The 10,506-nt window shown below is 30.8% G+C and overlaps 1 long non-coding RNA gene across 1 annotated transcript; it reads left to right on the top strand.

Moving 5' to 3' along the window:
• The first annotated feature begins 2,965 nt into the window (after positions 1 to 2,965).
• On the top strand, positions 2,966 to 10,003 carry LOC143074573 (uncharacterized). Its single transcript, XR_012977942.1, has 2 exons — positions 2,966 to 3,113; positions 9,142 to 10,003. It is a non-coding gene; the product is annotated as an uncharacterized LOC143074573 (long non-coding RNA).
• Positions 10,004 to 10,506: the final 503 nt, after the last annotated feature.

Here is a 10,506-nt window from a genome sequence, read left to right as displayed (position 1 = left end):
GAGCATTTGTTGTGTTTAAATACTTTATTTGAGGAAAATATAAAAGTGTTTTCTGTATCATATCCTTGGGTATGATTGCCAATAAGAAAACTATTCACAAGAGACCGAATGAAGTGGAAGTACGCAACTATGGGTCAACGAACGGTCTTGACAATGAGGAAACCCGATTTGGTTTAGTCATTGGCTATTAAAAAGGTTCCAAAAAAGAAAACAACTGACACAAGAACACCAATACCGATAACACAAAACAATGAAATGATAGGCAGCAACTAATGACTTCAACAGAATAAAAGGCTCCTTGCTCTTAAATATATATATCATAGTACCAGGGATGGGGTAATCGTAATCTGTAATCGTAATCGATTGTAATTGATTACATTTTTTCAAGTAATCGACAGTAATCAGTAATCGAAGACATTTTCGATTACATGTAATCGTAATTTAATCGATTACAGCAAACATTTGGATGTAATCATCGATTACTTTTCGATTACATTTCGATTACTTTAGTAAAATAGTTTGATGAAAAATAACCTATTTCAGAGGAAAATATGTATATTATCTCTTTGTAGTACAGATAAAATATTATGCATCAACAATACTTGAGAGTTAATCAACTGCCTTATTTCTATCTATTGTCTCAAGCTGCATTATGAGCAACCAGATCCCCTACCTAAATTTACTTTATATCTAGCTTTTGAAACTAATGGATGTATGTGCTTATCAATAATTCAAGAGCTTTAATAATAAAATAATAAAATAGATTTGAAATAATAAAATAGATCTAAAATAAGAAATATGTCCGTCTTTCGTTAAGTTCTGTAGTACATTTTTAATTCCTGAAAACATCATTTTCAATCAGAGTTGAAATTAAAGCTTAGAATACATAAACAGTTGATTTTTTAAATGTTATGATATACATGTATATAAGTTAAATTAAAAAAGAACACAAAATCCTTTTCACAATGAACCAATGGCAATGCATTGCAATTCTTTTTAGAAATAGATACATGTATCCCTTTGATACTTTAGATATATTTTGCATATAATTTGATTGGAGAAGTTAACAAATCTTAACAACATTCTTGCCTTTAGTAATGAGATGATCAAAGTCTTCTAATCAATAACAAACATACTTTGTTTTTATTTCAATTATCTTATGTCTAATTAAGAAGGAAATTTACAATATTTAGCCCCAGGTTATAAATTGTACTCCAGTGGCAGTTTATAATCTGTAATTAGGATGGTTATCCAAACAAATGGTTTAAATCATCATGTCATTATAATTTTTTAATAATTTTGATCTTAAAAATTAGCTGAACTGATTAATTATTCTACTTTTTTTTTATATTTCCTTAAACATTATAATTAACTATGCATAAATATTTTTTTTAAGAGTAAAAACAAAAAAGCTAACGTAAGTCAGTAAGAAAGCAAATTTTTTGCAAAACAATTAGTTATGAATAAGTGATTGTTGAAATACATGACATCTTACATTTATGTTGAAAGTCAAAATTTCAAGATTTTTTAAATATTTCTAATCTTCATTAAGCATGTTAAGAGATTTGATCTAAATAACAGCTACTAACTTATAATTAAGAAACAATGCTTTAAATGATGTATTTGGTAAAGTTCTTAATTTCAACTATACAAATGTTGAGCAATATAATTGTGTTTTACTCAGGCATGTTATTTTTTTGTTGAAATGTTGAAGCATGTAATTGACAGTAATCGAAAAGTAATCGATTGTAATCGATTACATACTAAAATTTGAGTAATCGATTATTAATCGATTGCACAAAAATCCTTCATGTAATCGATTATTAATCGATTACATTTATCAGTAATCGTGCCCATCCCTGCATAGTACTATAAAGACACATATAAAGTGAGTTTGCCGAGATATCATAGCAGAATTATTAAACACTATGAAACTGCTCTTTTACCTATTTCAACTTTTTTGATATTCTCGTAATTGCGAGCTAGTGGGTCTATTTACGATCGGTTTAAACAATATTTGTTTTTACTCTACGAAAGACACTAAGAACTTCTTCGGCTTTGCAACTGTGAGTGTACAACATTGTGAATTAATTCCTATAAATTTCTTTCAAAATGGAAAGTCACTTGTACGTCGCATCTAAATCAAATTGTTATATAAGGTTTTATTTTTGCATTGTTGTTTTATTTCTGACTGTATAGCGATGACTTGGGACTTAAGTAATATACATATAATTGTTTTATTCCTTTATCCAAACAAAATGTCGTAGTATTTTAAAACTGGTTGATAGAAAGATTAAGAACTAATAAGTACATGTATAATGCCTATTTTAATTTAAAAAATCTCAAATTTGTCTTGAGGCCTTTTAAAGCTGACTAATGAGCCTTTACTTTGCAGACCGAAAGGTGGCCTATCATATGTTTAAACTTATTTTTCATTTGGTAACTGGTGAAGAGTTTTCTCATAGGCAAATATACCACATTTTTTTATATTTAAAAGTTTGGCACGTAAATTGGAAAAATATACTTGAAAATGCTCGTTTAGATGTTTATCATACATCAAATAACTTCATAACTAATTTATTATTCTAGCTAGATATTTAGATTAGTTACGAACTGAGACCGATATTAGAACTTGAGTTGAATTACCACGAAAAATTTCTATATATAATGTTTATTTGATATTTTAAACGAATGACACAACATATTCAAAAGAAAATCTTTGCATTGGTCGTGTTGCTAGATAATTAAATCTTTGCGTTGGTAGTTTTTGAAATATTCATCTTTGTGTTGTAAATATATATGAAGGTTTAATATTTGTTAATTAACAGGGAGATCAATAGTGCTATTTAGGGTGACAATGTTCTTTTATATCTTTACAACAAATTTGATCGATTTGTGTTCAAAGCCCTAGATATATATGTATTAAGTTTTAAAAATATGTTTGCACATGCATAATTAGATATATTGTTTAGAGACTATTACAGGTTACGTGTATTCTTATTGTACCCAGTAGTTACCGTGTGCTCTGATTGGCTGACAGTGATAATTAACAAGCTGCCCTAAAAAGAAAACTCGTTACTTTACCGGAGTTTATGAGCTGTCACAGATTAACGGTAAGTAAGCTCGACAAGCGGACTCTCATTCATCATATTCTGGCTTAGAGAAAACAATTTTAATTATTTTATTTTAACGTAAAACAATGTAAAACTTCAATACGCACATATTTGATTATATAAAAATTGTTTGTGATGGGAAAACAATTTTTTATTTCCTTAATTTCAATATTTTATTTTCACAAGCAGTGGAATAAATTGCCTTTAATGCAGGGAGTGTTTTGTACATCAATACAAATTTCAATCCTGGTATCTGTGATGAGTTTATTTACAGCTATAAATTGGTATTTTTTTTAAATAACTTAGTATTGCATAGTTAACATTTATGTTTAGCTTGATTGGGCATGAGTCCCAAATAAAGGGACATTTTCATGTTCACAGCTTCGACTCAAGGTATCATTGATTCGTTATAAAATTCGTGTATTTTTTTAGAATAAAGGTCAACTTGTTAGCCATCGAGAGATATTTCTGATGTAAATATAAGTATAGATGAATAAACAATCAGGCACGTGTAATCGTATATCGACGATTGTTTGCGTCTTCTAGATTTCATGTCATAGATTTCCCTGCATTTGAATGATCCTTTGTGAGCAGAATCAGTCAACTATTATGGTCTTACAGGTGTCTGTCTCGCTTCACTTCTAAATGTTGACATTTTGTTTTCTTGTTTTGAATAAGAAGATGTTGTGTAATTGGCAATGCAATCCTTTTTCCGTCCCAGTTAATATGGTAAAGGGGTTATTGAATTCGTATGCAAATACGTTGATTTATTGACTTACATCCAATATACTGTTGACCTTATGTTGACAAAATTGAATCAAAACTGAATATGAATAGTGAAAAACAATTTTTCAATTCCGCTTTGATAAAAAAAAATTGTCAACCCTTTTAAGGCATGCGCAATTAAAACTGTATTTTTATTCTTGATGACAATTGCAAGTTTTTATATCCGCAGTACTATTTGGATCTAATTTGTCAAAATAAGAAAGAAAAAAACCGATGTATCATTAGCAATAAGTCAACCTCACTTCAACCAGCATTTATGCAAACCATTAATTTTACCCTCAGCTCGAGATGGGTTGTTAGTGTGCTAAGCATGTACTGTAATTAAAGAGAAAAGAATATCAATATGAAAAGTAAAACTTCGAAACAATTGGTAAAAACCATTTCGTTGACTGGTCAATTTATTGATTCTAGTACAGGTCAAACGTTGATGAACAGGTTTTGAATCTATAAACTGAAATCATTCATACATACTTTGAACAATCGTTAATGTAAGTAGCACCGTCTATCTGTATTTTATATATGTATATATAGATAGATAGATTGCCTAACAATGTAATTTTAACACACTATCTAGTATGTAAATATAAGAATGTTTAAAATATTTACAAAATGATTAAAATAAACGCAATATTTCTCTAGACCAACTAGCTTTATCAAGCGTGCATCTATCCAGGTGAAATCGGATGTTTCAGCTAAATCCAAGAGCAACATATACATGGAGATGCAATTTATTTTTATTTTTAAGGCAGCTCAATCCAAATTCAACATAGACATTGAGCTGCAAATTTTTTTTATTTTCAAGGCAGCTTAGTTCTACATATACATTGAGCTGTAAAAGTTTCTTATCATCCACATCCGATTTCACCTGGATAGATACAAATATTGCGTTTATTCTCATCATTTTGTAAATATTTTAAACATTCTTATATTTACATACTAGATCGTGTGTTAAAATTACATTGTTAGGCAATCTATAATTTTATTTGTGTAATTGAATTAATCTCTGTACTGACTAATCCACATTCCCATAGATTTGTATGTCATGTGCTGCTATTTATAGGCACTTATATATATATAGATATATATATATATTATTCTATTTTACGTCGTATCATTTGACTATCAAAACCTAGGTGGCGTCAAGTCTAAAGTACCCAGTAAATGGTGATGCAATATAATTCCAGTCCATCCATTATTAATTGTTCTTTTTTTTTTGGGTCATCAAGATAAGAGAAAAAAATCTGTGAAAATGAAATTGACAGCTGATGTCCCTATAACTTCTACTTTGAAGGTTAACATTAAAAAAAATGTGGACACGGTGCACGACTTTTCTTAATGTTATTGTTAAACCCCAATGAAGCCATGCAACGTATCAGTAATACTACAAATTATCCCGATACACATACGTATAACGTATTTTCAAGGGTAGTGATGATCGGCTGTTGCCGTCGTTGTTGGAAATATTACGTCAGTTCAAAACAGAAAATTGGCAGGATAGTTTTAGTCTAAGAAACAAGTCTTATGTTATAATTTTTCATTTAGTTTGAACTAGCTGTGAGTATTTTCGAGAAGTCTTAGATATTTACTTTGTGTCGTTTTTATTTTCAAAGATGGATATCATCACGTCCTGTCTATTTTTGATAGATTTGTTTCTACTTTGTATCAATCTGATGAGTTTAGCCCTTTTGACCTTATTTCAGAAGTTTGTTCTTACGTTGTACTGTTACACAATTGTCCCAGGTTAGGGAAAGGATTATCACCTTCAGAAATGTTGAAAACGCCACCTTATAAATGTGTTTTTCCAAAGTCCGGATCCTGTAATTTAGTGGTTATGGTTTATTGCTGTTTCTCATATTTGTTTTTCTTTTTTTTCTTTATTGTTTTGTATTGTTAGTGTTTGTGTTGTTCTGTTGCACAAGTGTCTCATGATATGGAGAGGTCTGACGCCTTCAGATATGTTTAACCCATAACATTGTATATGTGTCTGTCTCAAGTCAGGAGCCTGTATCATACTTGGTCTCGTTGGTTCATGTCTGTCATTTCAGTTTTTTGTAAATTGTTTTGTTAAAATTTAGCCCGTTATTTTTCTCAGTTGAATTGTTTCATACTTGACATGTCAGAACCTTTTAAATCCGACACTAGACAGTGTGGATTTTTCTCATTGTTGAAGGTTGTCAGTAATTGCTAACATCTACCTTATGTGAACTTTGGTGGATATTTGTCTCTATGACAATCATACCACATCTTATTCATATACTATAGATGACTTCGGGTACTCATTGTTTTTTGTTTTTTTTCATTTCCAACATTTTTTTACTTCTCTTTCGCAGATCCCCTTCTCATTCTTAAATTACATATCTCACTTTTATACCCCATATAAACCACAGTCCCACATTGTTTTCCCTTATATATCAAATTCCTGACACATTTTGACCCCCCTTCTTTTCACTAGTACAGAACTATGTTAAGTACTATCGTAAGAATTTAATAGTAATACGCAGATACCTCTGTGGATGAGAGGGATAATTGCCTTTATAGCAAGTACCGAAATGTATTGATGGACTTTATGTGATGCATAAAAACGTACTGGTAATATAAGGTTCCTAGTTTAAATCGCCAAATGGGTATGTCGACTACATAGGACTCATCAGTTGCGATTGAATCAAAACGATTTGACGAACAAATATATTTCAGAGAAAATAAGCATTGGAAACAATAAATATTGACATAGAGATATGTATCACCTTTGTGTAAATTTGATAGTATAAAGCAAAGATTAACAATAGAAGGGAATTTACTTTAACATGTTAACTTTCCGAAGCATCAAGAATTAAAATGCTAATTGAACCGCATGTCAAATATCATTTCAACTGACCTAATCATAGATTTCAACATATCAAAATGTAAATTTCGCAAAAGTTATAACGTCAAGTGACCACGGCTGTGGGGAGGGGCAAACAAATCCATGCTACTTAGATATATTAATGCTCAAACAATTGCATTTCAAATACCTTTGATAGGACTTGACATGTATTTCGTGGGTTCGAATTTTAATAATAGTTGTCATGTTGATTTAAACATGGATAAATGTGATGTACTGTTAACTGACCAAGTCATCTACCAAATTAGGCTATTTACCGGATTTGTTATAAAATAAGCAACACGACGAGTGCCACATGTGGAGCAGGATCTGCCTACTCTTCGGGAACACCTGATATCACCCCTTTTTTGTGGGGTTCGTGTTGCTTATTCTTTAGTTTTCTATGTTGTGTCATGTGTTCCATTGTTTGTCTGTTTGACAACGTCTTCTTTCATTTTTAGCACGGCGTTGTCAGTTTATTTTCAATTTATGATTTTGACTGTCCCTCTGGTATCTTTCGTCCCTATTCCACAGCTAAAATAGCTTGCAACCTTCTATAATTTGCAAACATTAACCATAGACTATCAATTGATAAATCAAGCAAGATCTGCTCCCACTTATCCGAAGATTTGAATATACGTAGATCACTTGAAACTCTACAACTCATTTGTTGCCATAAAAGCCATGCCTAAAGTCTTAAGACTCATTTGCGCTTCGACCAAAATAATTGAAAATCCAAATTAATAACAAAAAAGAATAGCATTGGAATCAAATGAATGTTGACAAAGAGATATGTCTCGGCTTTTATGTAAATTTGAAAAAATAATGCAAACGTTCAATTGAAAATGACTATAACATGTAAACATTTATAGCTAATGAACTCCGACTGAAAGTGCAGGGTAAAAATTTAGCCGTTGACTCATTTGTGAAATAAGTATTACTATTGCTAGTAAATGTGTAATGTTAACAAGAGATGCCACGGCTTATGCCAATTCATACCAAATATCATCGACTTTCAACTAGTGGTTGTTCCTAAGGTAGCACAATACTAAGATTTTATACCTCCTATTCCCCCATTTTAAAATGCTGTAACTTTTTTTAATAATGGTAGAAAATTTATAAAAGTGGTATTTATAGATAGCTAACAGATAACTTCTTCACATTAATGCAATGTTGTTATCATACAACAATAATGTAATCAAACAATTTTAATGTTAACTGTGTCTACAAAATTTTACAAAAACTTTCCACGTTCAATTGAAATTAGCTTCTTCATAGATATCTCGAAAGAATTGATTTTGTTATATGCTGTTCATAGGGCCATTATTTACAAAAGGGTGTCTTTGATGATTGATACAATGTTTAGATTAAATTTTACACCTAATCAAACATTGTATACTTTTTATGTGGTAAGGATTATTACACTAATTAGAGATTAATGAGAGAACGAGATACGAAAACGATAAATTTAGGCACTCTTTTGTAGCTCCTGCTGTGTTGAATAATATTTCATTGAAATTTTGTGTATAGTTATAAAGATAATAGAGCTAAATTCATTAAAGTGAACTGACCAAGATTTTGACATTAATTGCATAATAATTGATTACACCATGACTGCATAACAAAAATATTGCATTCATTTAAAATATTAATCTTTTATCTATCTATATATACCTCTTTTATTAATTTATACAAAGTCTGAAAAAAGTAACAGCATTTTAAAGGTTAGATATTGGAAGTCAAAAAATGTTTGTATTGTGCTACATAAAACTGGTTTCACCACAAACTAATTAAACTAAAATAAGTCAATAGATCTTGACTGCGGTGGCAAGGTTAACTAATATCCATATATATTAGATGTGTTAGTGCTAATATACACATGCATACCAAATTCCAAGCACATACTCTATCACAAACTACAGATTGTTTAAACAGCCAACTGCACGCCTTAGTTTCGATTTTCGACTTATTCGAGGCAAGAAAAAAACAGTCATCAAATCTTGCTAAAATGGGTTGAATAAATTTATAACGACAAATGTTTTCGATTCATGCAAAAACTTGATCAAAAGAAATTTACAGAGAGTAACCTTTTTAATGCAATGATGCAGAAATAATTTCGTAGGCAAAAATAGTTGATACATGTGTATGAATAGTGAACAGTTTAATATAATTGATATGCTAACTTAAACAAACGTTTACAACAAAATATAATTCCAAAATTGGATTATTAACAAACAATTACTAAAGCCGATTAAAATCCAAGAAAATATAACTCCATTTTAATCATTGAAGCCTTCCATTGCGTTTTTCATTTACAAGTTTATGTAGTTTATAGTATAGGTGCATTCATGTATCTTTAATCGCATCGAAATATAATTTCAGAAAGACCAGAACAATCAACGTTGCCGACGTGTTTCCAATTTTGGATGTTAGCTATGTATGATAGGCACCAAAATGAGCACACGAAAGCAACTTCGGGATCCATTCATAATATAATGAACGGAAGATGAAACTAGACTCATAAAGAGTTTCGCTGTAACAGATCCAATGCAGAAAAACAAGACATTTGCGAGATGCCACCACTTTGTCGATCTTCAATTATGTTGAAGAAGCAGTTTTAGAAACTTGTTGTTCTATTTTTCAGTTTCATCCTTGTAGTCTTGTAGTCTCAGCTATCTTGAATATCAGATGTGTAACCATCAATCAGTGCAGGTGATGCAGATTTAGATTCCGTTGCGTTGGTGACACTAGTCTTGTCCGTATGGTGTCATTTCAAAACAAAGTTTAACAACAAAGATGAAAACGAGTTTGGTTTCCAGGGAACCAGTATATTGGTGATCATCTTAATATCAGATAACCCCAATGTCAAAATGGTAAACGTACATAGAAAATACTGAAAATGACTCGTCAACATCATCAAACCCGTGACAAGTAATATTGTTGTCAACAGCAACATAAGAAGATACTGAATAGACGGTCCATTTATGGCAAGATCAAGATCAAGAAAGACATTTAATTCGTATGGTCTATGATGAGTATATGTTTAAAACAACTTGGTTGATTCCACTGTTCGCACATTTGAGAGGTGAATTGATGGAGTAATTCTCTAAGAATCCCAGTTCTTAGTCGGCGTTTCAAAAGAACATATTGAGTGAAGAATAATAATATTTAGGTAATCAGGTAAAAAATCAATATCAATTTTAGAGAACTGATTGTTAGAATAAAATAAAAAAATTAAACACGATATCTTCTTTTTTTTTGGCACTTCCGTCTTCCCCAACCACAACTGTGTCAATATCTATATATTGACATATATTAAGCAAATGGTAAAGAGTTCCGCGGGACTCTTTTGTCACTCATGCGATAATCGGTGTAAGTATTAGTTAACTGCTATCACAGAACTATACCTTGCCCTTTTGGAATTTTTATTATGCAATTGTTGAAACTAAAATAGCAATATGTTAATATGTTTAATTATTTGTGCAAATATATAAAGTCAATGAACCATGTATATTGCTAAACAATCTCCATACAAATGAGGTGTGCCGGGGCTAATACAACTGCATACCAAATACCATTGACTTGGTATAGGTCGTTCCCTTTAAACACACATAACATCAAACATTAGATTATAAAATATGTCAAACATTCGATGTCATTATACTATGGTGAGAGGGTTGGTTGGGGCTATATAATCTTCTATTTATTTGCCTACCCTACATGGTTCTCCCTGTACTAACCTAATAA

This window comes from Mytilus galloprovincialis, chromosome 5 (assembly GCF_965363235.1).
Source record: "Mytilus galloprovincialis chromosome 5, xbMytGall1.hap1.1, whole genome shotgun sequence".
Taxonomy (NCBI): Eukaryota; Metazoa; Mollusca; class Bivalvia; order Mytilida; family Mytilidae; genus Mytilus; species Mytilus galloprovincialis.
Note: the sequence above shows the minus strand (reverse complement) of the source record. Positions and strands in the feature narration are given on the sequence as shown.